We start from the raw sequence: 18,278 nt of genomic DNA, 5'->3' as shown, positions 1-18,278 counted from the left end.
GGATTGATTCAGTGACTGGGATAACTGGGATGGGAGTGTCAGAGACAGTGCAATTGGCACAGGACAGAGAGGAGTTTAGGGCTGTTGTACATAGGGTTGCTATGAGTTGCAAGCGACTTGATGGCACATAACAACAACAATAACATGTACTGGGCCTCTCACCAGAACAGGAGAAACTACAGGTGATGCCCCACTAGAAACATAATCTCCTTCTTAGGAAACAAAGGCAGCAGGCTTGCTGCACAGCAACCAAATCCCTTCATCAGCAGAGTTAGAGACAACAATCCTCCGCTCAAGGACGGGGCCAACCACTCTGCTGTGTCACTTTCTACAGTCCTGGCAGGTGTCCTCGTACTACTTTTTACTTATTAGGCTCCTGAAAGGGCTCACTAATCTTTGCCCAAATTTCCCATGCCAGGGCTTTGATCTGTAACTTTTCCTACTCCAGTAATCACGGCGGCACACTCATATTTTAAAAATCCTCTTCTGATCTGATTTCGCTGCATGAGTCATAACTGAACCAGTTCAAAGAGTCCTGTACGTGCTCATACCCATGAAGGGAATGATGTACCTCGGGGCCACTCCACTTGTCCGCAGAGCTGCTTGTAGAGATTCAGACCTGTGTGACGAGGGATTGAACTGACTAAGTAGACACTTGGCCTATGCACCCGAGCCTGCTTGTCTTCTCAAGGAAGAGAGCTTGAGGGTAGATGCATTTTTGGATCCATAAAAAAAACCACAACACACAAAAAACCAGACAGCACTGACAGAAACATTTATGGATTCTTTGAATTCTTGAGCAGGCTTGATGTACAATAGCATAAATACTGTCTTTATATGTCCGTGTTGTTGTTGTTTGTTTAATGCCGTCGAGTCGTAGACGACTCATAGCGACCCTATGAATGAACAGCCTGAGCACTGTTCGTACATAGAGTTTCCGGAGGCAAGCCATTTCGGAAGTGGATGCCGCTCCTGCTTCCAGGCTTGATTTAGTCGGGAAGCTCCAGCCAACACTGTCCACCGTGGGTGCCCATTACCACGATTGGCACATCACTGTCACCGGCTTCAGCATCACAGCAACCACGAGTTACCTCTGTACATAAAACAAATAAAAGTAAACTCCAGGAACAGTAAAGTGGTTCTTCACGAGGGTCTCCCAAATTTCTCTGTGAGGGAAGTTCTCCGAGTTCCCCTGAAAAGGCAGGGGACTGCAGGGGGAACTAATTTGGCCCGCAGTATTAGCCGGTTTCTCATTTTCTTTCCATTTAAGCTTGAACATCAAAGAGTCTTGTTCTCAAGCATCCATCCAGCGGACTCCGGGACTGAAAGCCCGGGATTAAATGGCGAGACTCTCCCGGTTTTCTGTATCGTGTAACACTTTTGGCCTGCTAAGTCACTTATTTAATGCAAACTAGAACCAAGAGGTGAGAGTCATATGAATGATGGGCTGATTATTCTTAATAATTATCCTTTAGGTACTGCACTGAAACAGGAGGGAGAAAACTGTGTAAAAGAGATATGTGACTAGGTATTTCTGTCATCACAGGAGACTAGAGCGAGGGCTACCGCTGGAGGGGACCTGGGGGAGGGTTTGTAAAACAATGAAAGAATCTTTTCTTTTACTTTTCCATAATTTTTGACTCAATGTACTTATAACTTGTTAGTTAAATTTGTGTCTTCTAGGTTGCAACACCTCCATGATACATCTTCAGGAATATGAACATGTACGGCCAAGCACAATCAATAAGAGTGCATCTAAATTCCAAAATCAATCTCCATAATAGTCTATGTGTTTCCTACTGCCAAAGGGGCCCTTTAGAGTAGTGAGAGAAGATCTTCACCCTGAAACCCACAGTGTCCCTTTTCAGCAGGAAGTAGCTAAGAGAATACGCCATCCCCTTTTCCTTATGAATCAGGGTGAAGTCTCTCTCAGGGAGGAGTGATAGGGAATGGCAAAGGACACAGCAACAAAGGAGATTAATCAGAACTGACTTTGACAAGCTCTGTGGCAACTGGACAATTAAAACAGACATGGCGGGGACGGGGGGGGGGAGAAGAAAAAACTGGGGATGAGGGTGGAGAGAATGGTGCAGCAATGAAGGAATGAAAACCCCAAATCCCTGTAAATGTTCATTAAAACGAATAAAATTTAATAAAATAAAAAAATAATTATCCTTTAGGAAGAAACTTATTACTTATGTATGAAATGATACATGCAAATTTAAATACAGACTCTCACTAAAATGCCTGAAGTCTGGGGGGAAAATGAAAGGAAGGGAAACAAAATAGTTCCATACTTGAATTTAAGGACAAAAGAGAACAGTTTTGTTGTTCAGGGCACTGCGGATGATTTCGGCACGTTGGGTTTTTTTCATTGTAGAGGATGGTGAAATTTGTTGAAAGAGAACTTCACGTTTAATTCTGAGTTAAGAGATCTTGCCTGCAGACAGGAATTCTCCACCCTGGCATCTCTAAAGAGTTCTCCCCCACCCTGCCACCCGTCAGTCTGCCTTGTTTCAGGTACTATAATGGTTGTGGACCATGTTATATACCACAGTTGCAAATCTAATGAGTGTTATATTGCACAGAGCTATTGCTGTGTTCAGTCCTCTTGTTGGTCTGATACATGGAATCCAATTACAGCTACAAAGCCTCGAGTTGGCAAACAGGACAAAAGATGGATGCCAAACTCTGTGTTTCAGTAGTTTAAAAACGCTTAACTGAAGGAGCATCTACTTTAGTAATTATGTTAATCAAAGGAAATAAGGTCTGAAAATAATAATAAGGCTATTTCACTAAGAGGCCATAGTTATAAATTATTAATATAGAGGGTGATTTAAACTGCTTATTAATATACTAATTTACTGCAGACACACCAATAATTTTAAATGGAATTGAAGGTGAAATGTAAACACACTTACATGAAAATCTTAATACAATTTTTCTTACAATATACATACATGAAAGTTCAAATAATCACAGGGTAGGTTATCTATATAATCCCTGCATAATCTGGGGGGATGAGCGTGTGTATACACGTGACTCATAGCAACCCAAACAGGACAAAGTAGAACTGCCCCATAGGATTTCCAAGGTTCTAAATCTCCATGGATGCCGACTGCCACATCTGTCTCCCAGGGCACGGCCGGCAGGTTTCTGTTAGCATGGGAGTGCTCTGACCACTGCACCACTAGGTCTCCGTCTCCTGCTGATAGGTGCCACCGCATCAGAAGCAAACTCAGTGCTACAATTTTCATCCTGGAGGAGACTGCCCACCTTTCTCCTACAAAGCAGCTGGTGGATTCAAACCACCCGCCTTTGGGTTAGAACCACAACTCCTTACCTACTAGGCCACCAGAGCTCTCTCTAGGGCTCCTGCCTAAGACAATTGTTCTTGCTGCGTGCTGTCGAGTCAGAGCTGACCCATAGCTGACCCTCCAGTGGTTTTCAGAGGCAGTTAATCACAAAGAAGGCGACTGTCAATCCTTTCCCCACGGAGCAGCTGGTTGATTCGAACTACATACCTTCAAGATTGCAGCGCAGCTTATTATCCCTTAGGCCACCAGAGCTCCCTATAGATCTAAGACAATACACACCGTTTCTCTTCCTCACACAGGGGTAGTTGTACAATCCATGTATTTAGTAGCCTTTCCCCTACATGCTAGTAAGTTTAGTTACAGTACTAGTCTGTGAGTTATCTATGGATATTTTACATATTTAAGCACTTCTCACATATTTTCATTCAATCATTTATTTAGTCAGATAAAGTGAAAATGGACTGTGTACTATGCACCGCACCCGAGAATACAAAAGCCAGCAGAATTAGACCATCAAAGACTCTAGTCATTGGAATTACTAACCATGGAAGATAAAACACCTACAGATATACTTAATATGAGGTGCATAAAAGCATAAAAAAATGAGCAAGAAATAAGAAATTATACAAACAAAACTAAGGCGATTTGACAGAGATCTAAGCAGAGTTTCTGAAAATGAAAAATAAAATAACTGCCATTCAAAAATAAATTAGTAGATTTAAACAGGAGATTAGCTCCAGCTGGAAAGAAAATTAGGAACTGGAAGACAGGTACAAAGAAATGATTCAAAAGTGTAACACAGAGATCAAAGAGAGAGAAAATATAAAAGATGTAAATGAAGAGATATGGCAGATGGGCCAGATCTAACATCCATTCAGATTTCTTCCCAGCCTCTCAGAGGCATGGTGGGCGTCAAGGACTTGAGTGGCCAGCACAACCTGAGTGCCCACTGTGCCAAGCCTCTGTCCTGGCTCCTTTCTCTTCTTTTAGGCTCCTTCCTTCCCCTCATTTTGGAAGGAGATAGACATTGACCTACTTATGGAAAACCTTTTCCTCCTCTCTCCTCTAAGCTTTAGCTCCTCTCAAAACTCTACCCTCCAGGTGGAAATGACTCAGAGCTGGTCCTCTGTTGGCTTGAGGCTGTAAATCTCACGGGAGGAGACTGTCTATTTTTCTCCAATGGATTCACTAGTGAATTTGAACCTGCAGAGAGATATGGCCTTTGTGTTAGAAGCACAACTCTCTAGGGACTGGGCCATCAGAGGGGACAGGGTCCTGTTTCTTCCTCACTGAGCCATTTGTGTGGTCCTATGTCTGTTAGTTCTGCTACTGTGTGGGCTCATACTGCCAGCCAGCCAGCCCTCTGAATGGCAAGCACTCAAATACTGGCTCTCCTGTGAGGTGAATGTGAGCCCTTCAGATCACCTTGGCGAGCCTTGTAACAATACAGTGCCCTAATGCTGCCCAGCTACTCTGGTTGGTTCACATTATTCCAGCTCTTCCCTCATGACTTTTTAAAATTTATTTTATATCTCCCCCCATGACTTTTAATTGTTCTGATTACTGGGGTGATTGGCAGTATCATAATAGTTGGTAAAGAGATTGAAACTGTTAACAGCTTCCGTTTACTTGGCTCCACTGTCAACAAGCTTGGTACCAGCAGCCAGAAAATCAAAAGATGAATTGCACTGAAGAAATCTGCTGTCAGTGACATCTCTAGAGTACTGAAGAGCAACGATGTCAGTCTGGAGACTTGATCAATTACTTGCTATGCATTAGAGAGCTAGACAATGACTGGGGATGAAAGAAGAAACTTTGGGGCTGGAGAAGAGTACTGGGTATACCGTGGACTGTTAGGAGAACAAACACGTCAGTCCTGAAGAGAGTGAAGCCAGGCTGCTCCTTGCAGGCAAGGATCCTGAAGCTCTGTCTGACATACTTTGGCCATATAACCAGGAAGGACCAGTCCTTGAAGAGGGACATCATGCATGCTTGCGAGGGTGGAGAAACAGTGCAGAAGAGGAAGATCCTAGAAGAGATGGATTGACTCAGCGACTGGGATAACGGGTGGGTGAGTCAGAGAAAATAAGATTGGTTCAAGATAGTGCAGGGTTCAGGGCTGCTGTACATAAGGTCGCTATGAATCACAAGCAACTCGTTGGCGTATAATATCAACAAACTACAACCACCCTGGGCCTGACACATGCTGGAAACTCCCTTCTTCTCTCCTCTATACCTAGATGACTGAGCACCACTGGCAAAATCCATAACTTCAGTGTATGGACTCTGAGGCCCAGAAGTGCCTCAGGAGTGCCCGGAAATCCCGTCTGTTCTCAGCTCTCCAACTTCCTTGGGACACTTGCAAGCGCATTCATCTTCATCATGGTCCTCAAGTGCCTTTGTCAACTTGACCTTTGCACTTCCACCCAGTGATCACAAATCCTTTAAACTGATTCCCTTGTGATGTCCATCCTCTGATTTTCCAACTTAACAACATCTCTAACTACTTACTCCTCACACTCGTCCTTCAATCTTGGGTTCAGAAAACATTTTTTTCTCCAGTCTATTCAGACCCATTCTGCCATCTGTGTTCATGAAACACCCACTCAAGTCATTTCTCCTCTTCCTGCTTCCAATTTCTTTTTTATTAGTTTCTTCCCCTCAGCCCAAAAAAATGCCCAACTCTCCGCATTTTAAACTCTTCCCAAGTCCCTCTGGTTGTTGTTTATTCTTTCTCTTGCTCCTTTTACTTAATCATGCTGAATTTTCCCTCTGGAGAATGAATTTGTTTCCTGTTCAACTCTAACACTATAATTTGGATTCCATTCCTGCTCCCTAAATGAAGCTTTCTCCTGTGGGACCACCTCTTAATTGCCAAATCTAGTGTAGACATTTCAGTCCTTTTGTTACAGGACATCTTTGTGGCATTTAAGACTGATTACCCCTCCCTGTCTGCCCTTTTCATTTCATACATTAAGACATTTCTTAGTGCACGATTCTAGGCACTAAAAACTGCAACCGTGAACAAAAAGACAAAGGCTTCGCCTTGCTGAGGCTTACGTGGCACCAACGGGAGGCCGGGAGGCAGTGAGAAGTTTGATAGAGAGCCAGTGGTACTACTTTCCAGGAGATGGTCAGAAGTCACCGTCAGGCTGGCACTGAAGCAGAAATCGGAAGATGACAAAACAAGTTTCTTTTTGTAAGTGGGGGTGTGGAGAAGCTCCAGTCAGAGGGGAGACTGTAGAGACCCAGAGGCTGAGGGTGCTCAACACCAAGAAGGCCACAACGGAACAAGCAGGGAGGAGAGGAAGTGGAGGAAAGCCAGAGGCAGATTGAGTCAGATCAGAGCTGTCCTCTGTGTGAGGGAAATTTCTACAGGGCATTTGAACAAAGTATCCATGATGTTTGCTCAAGTGACAGAACATTGTTTTTTAGAGACTCTGGCTTTTGCCTGAAGAAGGAACATGGGGTGGGACACAGAGGCAAAGCAGGCTCACAACCGAGAGACTCCTGCAATAATCTATGTGAGCGACACTGGGGCAGGGGAAGGGAGGGGTGATGAAGTGCCCTGATGTTAGATCTTTCTTGAGGTAGAAATGTGACAGAAGATGAGTCAGGGTGCCTCAAGGCTTTGGGCTGATGTCTGTCTCCCAGGTAGCTGTTCGTGACACCTTCCTCACACACCTGGGGTCTCTTCCTGTGAAGACCTCTGCGCTGCTGACGTAGTTCTTGCAGACAAGCCCTGAGGTGACCACGGAGGTTCTTTTCCTGCATAACTCACACCTGCACAGCCCTTGTTCTGACAAATTCAGCTCACAGGCCAACCGCAGTCTCCAGGCTGCTGTAGCTTCACCACCAAAACTCCTCGCCATCTTTTCCCAGGTTAGTCCAATCCTAGGCACAACTATCATCTCTCCTACGTGACTCCAAATGCGGGGAACACATTTTCAGTCTTCTCACTTGGCTGGAAGTCAGTGAGTAACACTCCTCTCTCTGCTCCCCAAGAGGCAACAGTTCTAACCCTAGAAGTAGCTGCATCTTCCTTCTTACCACATTCTCCCTCCTCCACAACATCATCGCCTTATAATAGTCTCAGACAGGGTGTGTGTGTGACATACACACATGTGAGGTGCTTACAGACAGGATTCGAGAGTCATTGAGAAGGATTCCATTCAGTTTCTTTGAGAGGAGAAAAAAAAAATCCAACCCTTCCATGTATGGGTCTGATATCTGATATGTTTTATTATGACTAGTACAGAAAAACTTCCATTTTAACACCCTGACGCAAAGATATATAATGAGGAAAAGTCTAAAGTGAATATATTGACCCACTTCTTGGATTATAATTTAAAGACTTTGTGATGCTGAAGTTCTAATTATTGCTCCCGAGTTATATACTGCAATGCAGTTAGTTACCTAACTCAGCCCCTTCAGTCATGCATCTTTTCTGTTCAGCTCTTCCTTCAACATCTCTTCCCTTTGTTTTGGCTTCTCAATGGTCTAGTGTAATTTTCAGAATCTCTTCTGACAACCATTTTGGTTTTTTCTTTCTCCTCTGTCTCTGTAGTGACTTTCTGCTTTATTCATCGATGATATCCTTAAAGTCATCCCACAACTCATCTGGTTGTGAACAGAGAAAGAGAACACTATATCATTTCAAATTAGGAAAGCTATGTATCAGGATTGTATCCTTTCTCTATCTGTTGAGAAAAATTATTTGAGAAGCTGGACTCTATGAAAAGGAATGTGGCTTCTATCAGGACTGGAGGGAGACTCATCAATAACGTTCTTTATGCAGATGACACAACCTTGTCAGCTCAAAGTGAGGAGAACTTGAAATAGGTGCTGCAGAGGATCAAACACAGATGCCTTTAGGAGGTCAAGAAAACAAAAGTTCTTACCACTAGACTTATAGGCAAAATCATGAAAGATGGAGAAAAGATTGAGACTGTCAACAGCTTCATCTTACTTGGACCTACAATCAATACACTTGGTACCAGCAGGTCAGGAGATCAAGAGGTGTATTGCACTGGGAAAGTCTGCAGTGTGCAGGCAGGTAACGCTCTAAATTCTTGAGGATAAATCATGTTATTTTTAGGAGTAAGGTACACTTGATTCAGGCCCTGGTCTTTTTAATCATTTGCAGCTGAGAGCTGGAAAATGAATACAGATGACAGAAGAAATACCGATGCCTTTGAGTTGTGATGTTGTAGAGTGCTAAATATCCCATGGATTGCCAAAAAAACAAACAGGTATGTCTTAGAAAAGGCACAGCCAGAGTGCAAGGATAGAGAAGCTTCACATTGCATACTTTGGGCATGTTGTTAGGAGAAGCTATTCTTTGGAGAAGGACATCATGCTTGAAAATATGGAAGGATGACAAAGGTGGATTGACACAGTGACTACAGCAATGGGCTTGAGTGTGTCAGAGGTTGGCAGAGGATGGGGAGAGTTCAGAGCTGTTGTTCATAGAGTTGCTATGAATTAACTCAAACTGATGGCACCTAAAAATAACAGAAACTGTCATGGACTTGTAATAAACAAACAATTCTTGGGTGAAACTAGCTCTGGTGGCCTAATCCATAGGGAAATTCTGTGGCTAATCAAAAGGCCACACCTCTCCGGAGGTTCAATCCACTCAATCTATGGGAGAAAGATGGGCAACTTACAACCTCAGAAACCCACTGGAGGGTCAGCTTTGAGTTGGTTCGTACTTGACAGCATTGCATAAGGAATGAGTGATGCAAATAATGTGTTCACAGCCCACTAAATGGGAGAGAAAGCTTCCTAGCAATGCAAATAAGATGCATGGAATCCTTTACGTGTATTGGTTATTGTTGCTGTTATGCGCCTTCAGGTCGACTACCAATCTGTGACCCTAAGAACAAACACATTAGAATCATGCTTTAGGCTGAATCATCCTTACAGACTGCACCTACAGTCTCAATCCTATTGTAGTCACTGTGTCACTATGTCTATATGTTACTATGATGTTGGATATAACTCATACTGAATGCTGTAGTCATTAATCTTTTGCAGTAAGTGCTTCTGCCAGCTTGGATGTGTCATCCGTATAACACAAGTTGATGTTAAGTTCTCCTCCAATCCTAATTCCAAATTCTTCTTCAGAGTCTAGATTCTTGAATTATTCGGTATGGATGTGATTATGGCACCAGATAAATAAGGTGTATGGAACCCTAATGAGGGAGTTAGTCAGTTTTACCATCAGAATAGACCTTAAAATCAGGTATCCATGAGGTGGAAAAGTGGGAGGAGGGAATCATCACATTAAAGACGAAGAGCCAGGCATGAAATATATTGTTTGGATTCTGGGTTCCTGCACTGAGAACATACTAGACTCAGAAAACAGAGAGAGCTGCAACACCACAAATGGCACAAGAGAGTGAGAAGTTACAGCAGAGAAACAGCAGCAGTAGAAGCAGAAGACTGGAGAAAGACAGAATATTAGCTTCCCGGGTCATGGAATGAGGCAGTGACAGTGGGAGTGTGGTCCCATGAAACAAGACAGCTAAAGGGATGGAGACTTGCTAGTAGAATTCCTCCAGGAACTTCTTAACAGAGCTAAAGAACTTTATAACACTTGGTTGAGGAGGGCAGAGGCCAGGCTTGAACAAGGGTCAAGGGCTGAGAGGGAAAGCCTGTCCTGAGGGGGCTGAGAAGTGTCCATTCTTCAGATCTGTGGAAGTGGAAAGTATCCTGTCCTGAGGGAATGAGAGGAACCCTGCATGGCTGGGCCAGAGTGCTGAAAGAGGAGATGTCTTGCACAGAAGAAAGGAGATCTTTTTACTTCTTGATCCTGGTTTTGAGTTGTATCCTGTGGATCATAATCCAGAATTCTACTCCTAGTCTAGAGTAAGGTCACTGAGTTCCCTGGGGCCATTACAACAAATATTGGACCCAGTAGAGAAGTAAAGAGGGCTGTGGGAGTCAGCCTGGTGAAGTTTTGAAGGTGGAGGAATGTTTGGCCTGTCCTTCATAGGATTCAGCTTTGGGCAGATGTTCTTCAGTCTCCCCTCTTCTCCACCTTGTGAAGTTAGAGGATGCTGGACAATGTTGTACCATTTTTACATATGCTATTACATTTCCATCCATGCAGAGAGCAAAAGGTCACTAAAAAGACAGAAGAGAAAGAAAAAGTCCAAAATAAATGTCAGAAGAGATCCTGAAAATTGCAGAAGAGTGTAGAGAAGCCAAAACAAAGGGAAGAGATGCTGAACAGAAGACTTCACAAAGTAGCTTGGGAAGACAAAGCAAACTACAGTGGTATATGCAAAGACCTAGAATTGGAGAAAAAAAAAGGAAGAACTCACTCAGTTTTTTCAAGCTGAAACAATTGGAAAACAAATTCAAGCCTCAAATTACAACACTTAGAGATACTATGGGCAAAATTTTGAAGTATCCAGGAAATATCCTAAGAAGATGGAAGGAATATACAAAGTCACTGTATCAGAAAGAATTGGCTGGCACTGAAATATTTCAGAAAGTATTATATGATCAAGAGCCAATGGTAATGAAGGAAGAAGTTCAATCTGCACTGAAGACACTGGCAAAAAAGTAAGGTTCCTGCAATCAATGGGATGCCAACTGATATGTATCAAATGACATCTGCAGGCCTGGACATACTCACAAGTCTATGCCAGGAAATTTGGAGAAGAGCTGCCTGGCCAACTGACTAAAAGAGATCCATATTTGTTCCCATTCCAAGAAAGGTTATCCAGCAGAATGTGGAAATTAACAGTATAATTAATATCACATGAAAGCAAAAGACTGCTGAAGATAATTTTAAAACAGCTATAATAGTACATAGAGAAATGCCAGACGTTAAAGCTGGATTTAAAAGAGGCTGTGACACCAGGGAAATAATAATAGAAGAAAGTCTATTTGTGCTTTATTGACTACACAAAGGCATTTGACTATGTGTTGTTGTTATGTGCTATCGAGTCACCCGTGACGCATAGTGACTCTATATACATGAGCTCTGAACCCTGCCTTATCCTGAGTCAATCTTGCTGTCTGAAAACATGGAACACTTCATGAATTTGTGTGTCATCCTTGCGCAGGGGCTATACTAATCTTCTCTGTATTTGTGTGGATCATAACAAATTAAGCTAACATTGAGAAGAACGGTAACACTTAATTGCACTTACTCAAAGTGAAGACCTAGACCAAGTAGCTATTGTGTGAACAGAGCAAACCAACACTGCTGTTGTTGGTGCGTGCCGTCAGCTAAACAACAACAACATGCACCATAGCTCTGAACCCTGCTCTATCAATCTCACTGAGCCAATCTCACTGTCTCTGACACACCTACCCTCATTACCCTAGTCACTGAGTCAATCCATCTCATCTGAGGGCTTCCTCTCTGGCACTGTTCCTCTACCTTTCCAATAGGAACACTTGTTGATGTTGTTGTTATTGTTACGTGCCATTGAGTCGCTTGTGACTCATAGCAACCCTATGTACAAGAGCCCTATACCCTGCTCTATCCTGTGCCAACCTTACTGTCTCTAACACACCTACTCCCATTACTCCAATCACTGAATCTATTCATCTCATTGAGGGTCTTCCTCTCCTGTACTGTCCCTCCACTCTTCCAAAAATTATGTGCCTCTCCAAGGCACCTCTCCTCCTTGCAACACACCCAAAGTATGTCAGACGAATCTTCAGAATCCTTCCCTTCAAGGAGCAGCCTGGTTTCACCTTCTCCAGGAAGAACCTTCTTGTTCTCCTAGCAGTCCATGGTATATTCAACACTCTTTTCTAGCACCACAGCTCAAAGGCATCAATTCTCTTTCTATCATCCCTTGTCACTGTTCAGCTCTCTGATGCATAGCATACAATTGGGAAGACTATGGCCCAGATCAGGTACACCTTAGTCTCCAGTCTGATGTCGTTGCTCTTCAGTACTTTGGAGAGGTCCCTGGCAGCTGACTTTCCCAATTCAATTTGTCTCCTGATTTCCTGGCTGCTGGTACCAAGAGTGCTGATTATGGAACCAAGCAAACTAAAACTGTTAACTATCTCAATCTCTTCACCATCCATATTGATGCTGCCAATTGGCCCAGTGGTGAGAATCTCTGTTTTCTTGATGTTGAGTTTTAATCCATATTGAAGGCTGCAGTCCTTGACCTTCTACAGCAAGCGCTTCAGGTCCTCCTCAGTTTCAGCAAGCAGGGTTGTGTCATCTGTATAACGCAGGTTGTTGATGACTCTTCCACCAATCCTGATGCCACATTCCTCTTTGTACAGCCCAGCATCCCAGATGATATGTTCTGCATACAGATTGAAAAGGTATGGAGACAGAATTCGTCCCTGGCTGATGGCCTTCACGATTTTGAACCATGCAGTGTCTCCTTGCTCTGTTTTGACAGCTGCCTCTTGGTTCAAGTATAGGTTTTGCGTAAGCAAAATCAAATGTTCTGGGATTCCCATTCTTCTCAGAGTCAGCCAAATCTTGTTGTGATCCACACAGTCAAAAGCCTTTGTACAGTCAATGAAGCACAGATAGACATTCCTCTGGTACTCTCTGCTTTCTGCCAAGATCCATCTAACATTAGCTGTAATATCCCTAGTACCACAGGCCTCTTCTAAACCCAGCCTGCACATCTGGCAATTCTCTGCTGATGTGTTGCTCTAGTTGTTTTTGGATAATTTCCAGCAGAATCTTGCTTGCATGTGACAGATGGTTTAAAATTAGGAAAGTGTTGTGTCAGGGTTGTATCCTTTTTCCATATCTATTTAACCTGTATCCTGAGCAAATTACTCAAGCAGCTGGACTCTATAAAGAATGTGGCATCAGGATTTGAGGAAGACTCATCAATCATCTGTGTTATACAGACGACACAATCTTGCTTGCTGAAAATGAGAAGGATTTGAAGTACTTGCTGCAGATGATCAAATACAGCAGCCTTCAATATGTACTGCATCTCAACATCAAGAAAATGAAAATATTCACTACTGGACAAAAGACTGAGACTGTTAACAACTTCACCTTACTTGGATCCACAATCAATACACTGGCACCAGAAGTCAGGAGATCCACAGGTATATTGTACTAGGAAATTCTACAGTTGAGGACCTCTCCAAATTACTGAGGAGCAATTATGTCAGTTTGAGGTACAAGGTATGTCTGATTCAGGCCACGATCTTTTCAGTCCCTTACTATGCTGCTGATAGCTGGACAATGAATAAGGATGGCAGAGGAAGAATTGATGCCTTTGGACTGTGGTGTTGGAGAAGAGTGCTAAATATTTCATGGACTGCCAAAAGAACAAACCGACATATCCTAGAGAAGGTGCAGCTACAGTGTTTTTTGGAAACAAAGGCGGTATAGCTTTGTCTCACATACTTTGGGCATGTTCCTAGGACAGGCATTAATGTCCTTAAGGAGGGACATTATGCTTGGAAAGGTGGAGGGACAGCAAAAGAGAGGAAGACATTCGATCAGATGGATTGACACAGTGACTGCAGCAAATGGCTTGAGTGTACCAGATACTGTGAGGATGACACAGGACAGGGTTCAGATCTGCTGCTCATGTTGTTGTGTACCATAGAGTCGGAACCAACTTATAGCTGATCCTTCAGTGGGTTTTCAGAGGCAACTAATTACACGGGAAGAGACATACTCCTCCTGTGGAGCAGCTGGTGGATTCGAACTGTGTGCTTTTGGGATTGCAGCACAACTTCTTGCCACTAGGCCACCAGAGCTCCTGCTGCTCATAGGATTACTATATGTTATACTTGATTCCATGACACCTAACAATAATATTCCCACTTTACATTTTAGATATATTTCTAACCTTACAAGTTAAATGTTTTTGTTACTTTTGAGCCTCTGGTGGCCTAGATGGAGAGGAATTGTGCTGCCAAACTCAAAGGCACACAGTTCAAATTCACCAGCTGTTCCTTGGGAGAAAGATGGGACAATCTTTTCTCAACTGATTTACAGTCTCTGTAAACCTGGAGGATCTGCTATGAGTCAGTCAAGACTCTCTGCACACAACAAAAATAACTGTTATTTTAGACAGAATAAGATGCAATTACTGAAACAGAATAAGGGGATATTATGTAATTTAATATTAAAAAATATGAATGTCAGGGTTGTATCTTTTGTCATACTTATTCAATGTGTATGCTGAGGAAATAATATTAGATTATGTGAAGAAAGACAGCATTAGGATCAGAGAAAGACAAACCTGTGATATATAAAACCTTGCTTGGTGAAAGAGAAGAGGACTTGAAACACAGATGAAGATCAAAGACTGTAGCCTTCAGTATGGATTACAGTCCAACATAAATCTTAACAATGTGATCAATGTGCAGCATCATGAGAAACATATAAAATGTTGATGCTGTAAAAGATTTAATTTTACTAAAAAAATTTAAGCCTCAAGTCACAATATTAAGAGATGCTATGGGCAATATATTGAATGACACAGAAAGCAACAAAAGAAGATGAAAGGAATATACAGAATCACTGTACAAAAAAAACCTGACTGGCACTTAAAAATTTCAGGAAATACCATATGAACAAGAGCCAATAGTAATAAAGGAGGCAGTGGAAGCTCCATTGAAGGCACTGGAAAAAATAAGGCACCAAGAATCAATGAGATACCAATCAACTTGTTTTGATTAACATGCAGCCATGGATGCACTTACCAGTTTATGCCAGGAAATTTGGAGGACAGCTGTCTGGCTAATGGACTGGAAGAGGTCCATATTTGTTTCCATTCCCAAGAAATGTGATCCAAGAGACTGTGGAAACTATCAAACAATATCATTAATATATAATATCATGCAAAATACTGCTTAAAATCATGCAAAAACTTCCAGAACAGATCATAGGGAATTGCAAGAAGTTCAAGCAGGATTTAGAAGAGGTCTTGGAGGCAGGGATATCATTGCTAATGTCAGGTGGATCCTGGCTGAAAGTGAAGAATACCAGAAGAATGTCTATTTATACCTTATTGACTATGCAAAGGTATTTGACTGTGAGGGTCATAACAAGTCATGGCTAACATTAAGAAGAATAGGAATCTCAGAGCACTAATTGTGCTCATGCAAAACCTATACTAGACCAGGAGGTTGCTGTGTGAACAGAGCGAAGGAATACTACATGATCTAAAATTAAGAATGGAGTGTGACAGGGTTGTGTGCTCTCTCCATACCTATTCAATCTGTATGCTGAGCAAATTATTCAAGAAACTGGACTCGATGAAGAGGAGTGCGGCATCAGGATTGGAGGGAGACTCATCAACAACCTGCATTATACAGAAGACACAGCCTTGCTTGCCCAAGGTAAGGAGGACTTGAATCACTTGTTTCAGAAGATCTAATACAGCCTTCAGTATGGTTTGTATCTCAATGTCAAGAAAACAAAGATTCTTACTACTGGGCCAATAAACAATATCATGCTGTCATTGTTGTTGTGTACTGTGGAGTCAAAACTGACCCATAGCTGCCCCTCCAGTGGGTTTTCAGTGGCAATTTATCGCTTGAGAGAGAATGCCAGTCCTTCTCCCATGGAGCAGCTGTTGGCTTCGAACTGCACGCCTTTGGGATTGCAGTGCAGCTTCTTGCGACTAGTCCACCAGAGCTTCCTTATTGTTAAGTGTCGTCGAGTTGTAGACGACTAATAGTGACCCTATGAATGAAAGGCCTGAACACTTGTACAACTTTTGTCATTTCTCCACGTTCATAGAGTTTCCGGAGGTAAGCCATTTCAGAAGTGGATGCCACTCCTGCTTCCAAGCTTGTTTTAATTGGGAAGCTCCACCAAACACTGTCCACCATGGGTAACCATTATCGCATTTGACACAGAAGTGTAACAGTGTTTAGCATCACAACCACCATGAGTTACCTTTGTACAGCAAATAGACAGACCAGTACTATACCACTTAGAAGAATGTTTGACCAAAACCAATTAAAACCAGGCCTGAGGACTGCAGGCCTAAATGTGTTTTTAAATAGGAGGCTGAATCACATCATCTCACGCCCATTAGCAAGTCAACATTCCATCCTAACCCTCACCAGAACCAGCACACAAGCCTCTGCAGACTCCAGCTGCTGCCTTAGATAGATGGGGAAAAAAGAGTGAAACACTCAACAACTTCATCTTACTTGGATCCACAATTAACACCTTTGGTGCCAGTAGTCAGGAAAACAGAAGACATACTGCCATGGGAAAATCTGCAGTAAGGAAACTCCAAATTATTGATGAATAACGATGTCAGTTTGAGGACTAAGGTGCATCTGATTCAGGCTATATGGCCTTTCTGATCACTTGCTTTGCATCTGAGATCTGGAAAATGAATAAGAATGACAGAAGAAGAATTGATACTTTTGTGGTGCTGGAAAAGAGCACTAAACATTCTGCAGACTACCAAAAGATAAACAAGTATATCTTGGAGAGAGTGCAGCCAGAGTGCTCTTGGGAGGCAAAGATGATGAGGCTTTGCCTGACACACTTTGGGCATGTTGCTAGGAGGGGCTATTCCTTGGAGAGGGACCTGATCCTTGGAAAGGTAGAGGATCAGTGAAGGAGAGGAAGACCTTTGGGACCAGGTGGATTGATACGATGACTGCCACAATGGGCTCTAATGTGTCAGTACATGTGAGCATGGCAAAGGATAGGACAGCATTCAGATCTGTTTTTCACAAGATCCCTGTGGGTTGTACTCAACTCAAGGGCATCTCAGCAACAACAACAACATAATCAATGCTCATGAAAGCAACAATTGAGAAACCAAACAACACATTTCCCTTGACAAACCTGTTGTGAAAGACTTTTTCAAAGTGATAAAAAGCAAAGATGTAACTTTGAGGAGCAAAGCACACCTGACTCAAGTCATGAGATTTTCAACTGTTTTATAGCAAGAGCCAACTGGACAATGGATAAAAAACAGAGAAGAATTTGGTGCTTTTGAATTATGGTTTTGGAATAGAATATTAAATACACTAGAAATTTACAGAAGAATGAACAAATCTGTCTTGGAAGTATAGCCAAAACGCTATTTACAAACAAAGAGGACAAGCCCATGTCTCCCCTTCTTCAGACATGCTATCTGAGGGACCAGTCCTTAAAGAAAAACACCATGGTTGGTAAATAGAGGGGCAGTGGAAATGATATCCTCAATGGTTTCACACGGTGGCTGTAAGATGAGTTCAATCAGAACGACATTGGTGAGCATGGTGCAGAACTGGCTGGGTTTTTGTTCTGCTGTACATAGGGTCATTCACTCTGAGTCAGAACTGACTGAAAAACAGCTAACAATAAAAACAACACTGTTAAAACTGAGTAAGAAAACACTTCGAGAAAGCACTCTCCTCTTTCCATCCATCACCAAAAGGTGCTGCAATATGAATCTAGACATTCAAGCAGAGAAATGTCACGAATAACTGAGGCAGCAAAACCTGCCCCTCTGAAAAATTACCCACTGACTGCATGCATGCACACGGTACCCTCATATTTTAACTAGGTTTTGCATAGCTCATATATTTTAATTCAACCATTTGTTAATTAGTATTATTAACAAGCAATTATTTGAGTTTCTATTTAGCCAACTCCATTAAATGACTAGAACAAATGTGGCTTAAATGAAGAGTGGGTATATTCTGACTTCATAATTAGATTAAAAATACTTCATTAGACGTTATTCTATTACATGTCTTACTTAGAACCTGAGGATCTATTATAAGGCAGTTATAAAAATGCTGTATAGTTTACTTACTTCCAAATTAATCATGTGTTCAAGCTTTAAATATTTATTAAGCACCATTTATGAGTAGGCAGTTAAGCACGGTGAGCAAGACGGATGGGGTTCCCATCCTCAGAGCTACAGGAAAGTGGTGAAGCAGACAAATTGGGGAGCAGTTACAGTCTGAAGTGTAAATGCTGTGACTTTGGGAAATACAGGCTGTTGTAAGAAATCCTAATAAAGA

At 42.4% G+C, this 18,278-nt stretch overlaps 1 protein-coding gene across 1 annotated transcript in view; it reads right to left on the bottom strand.

Moving 5' to 3' along the window:
• ENTHD1 (ENTH domain containing 1) overlaps nt 1–18,278 on the bottom strand; it is a 272,373-nt gene that overhangs the window by 51,014 nt on the left and 203,081 nt on the right.

Source organism: Elephantulus edwardii, unplaced genomic scaffold, assembly GCF_000299155.1.
Source record: "Elephantulus edwardii isolate Elephantulus edwardi_28Jun2011 unplaced genomic scaffold, EleEdw1.0 scaffold00086, whole genome shotgun sequence".
NCBI lineage: Eukaryota > Metazoa > Chordata > Mammalia > Macroscelidea > Macroscelididae > Elephantulus > Elephantulus edwardii.
The sequence above is the reverse complement of the archived record's forward strand: the minus strand, read 5'-3'. Positions and strand labels throughout refer to the sequence as shown.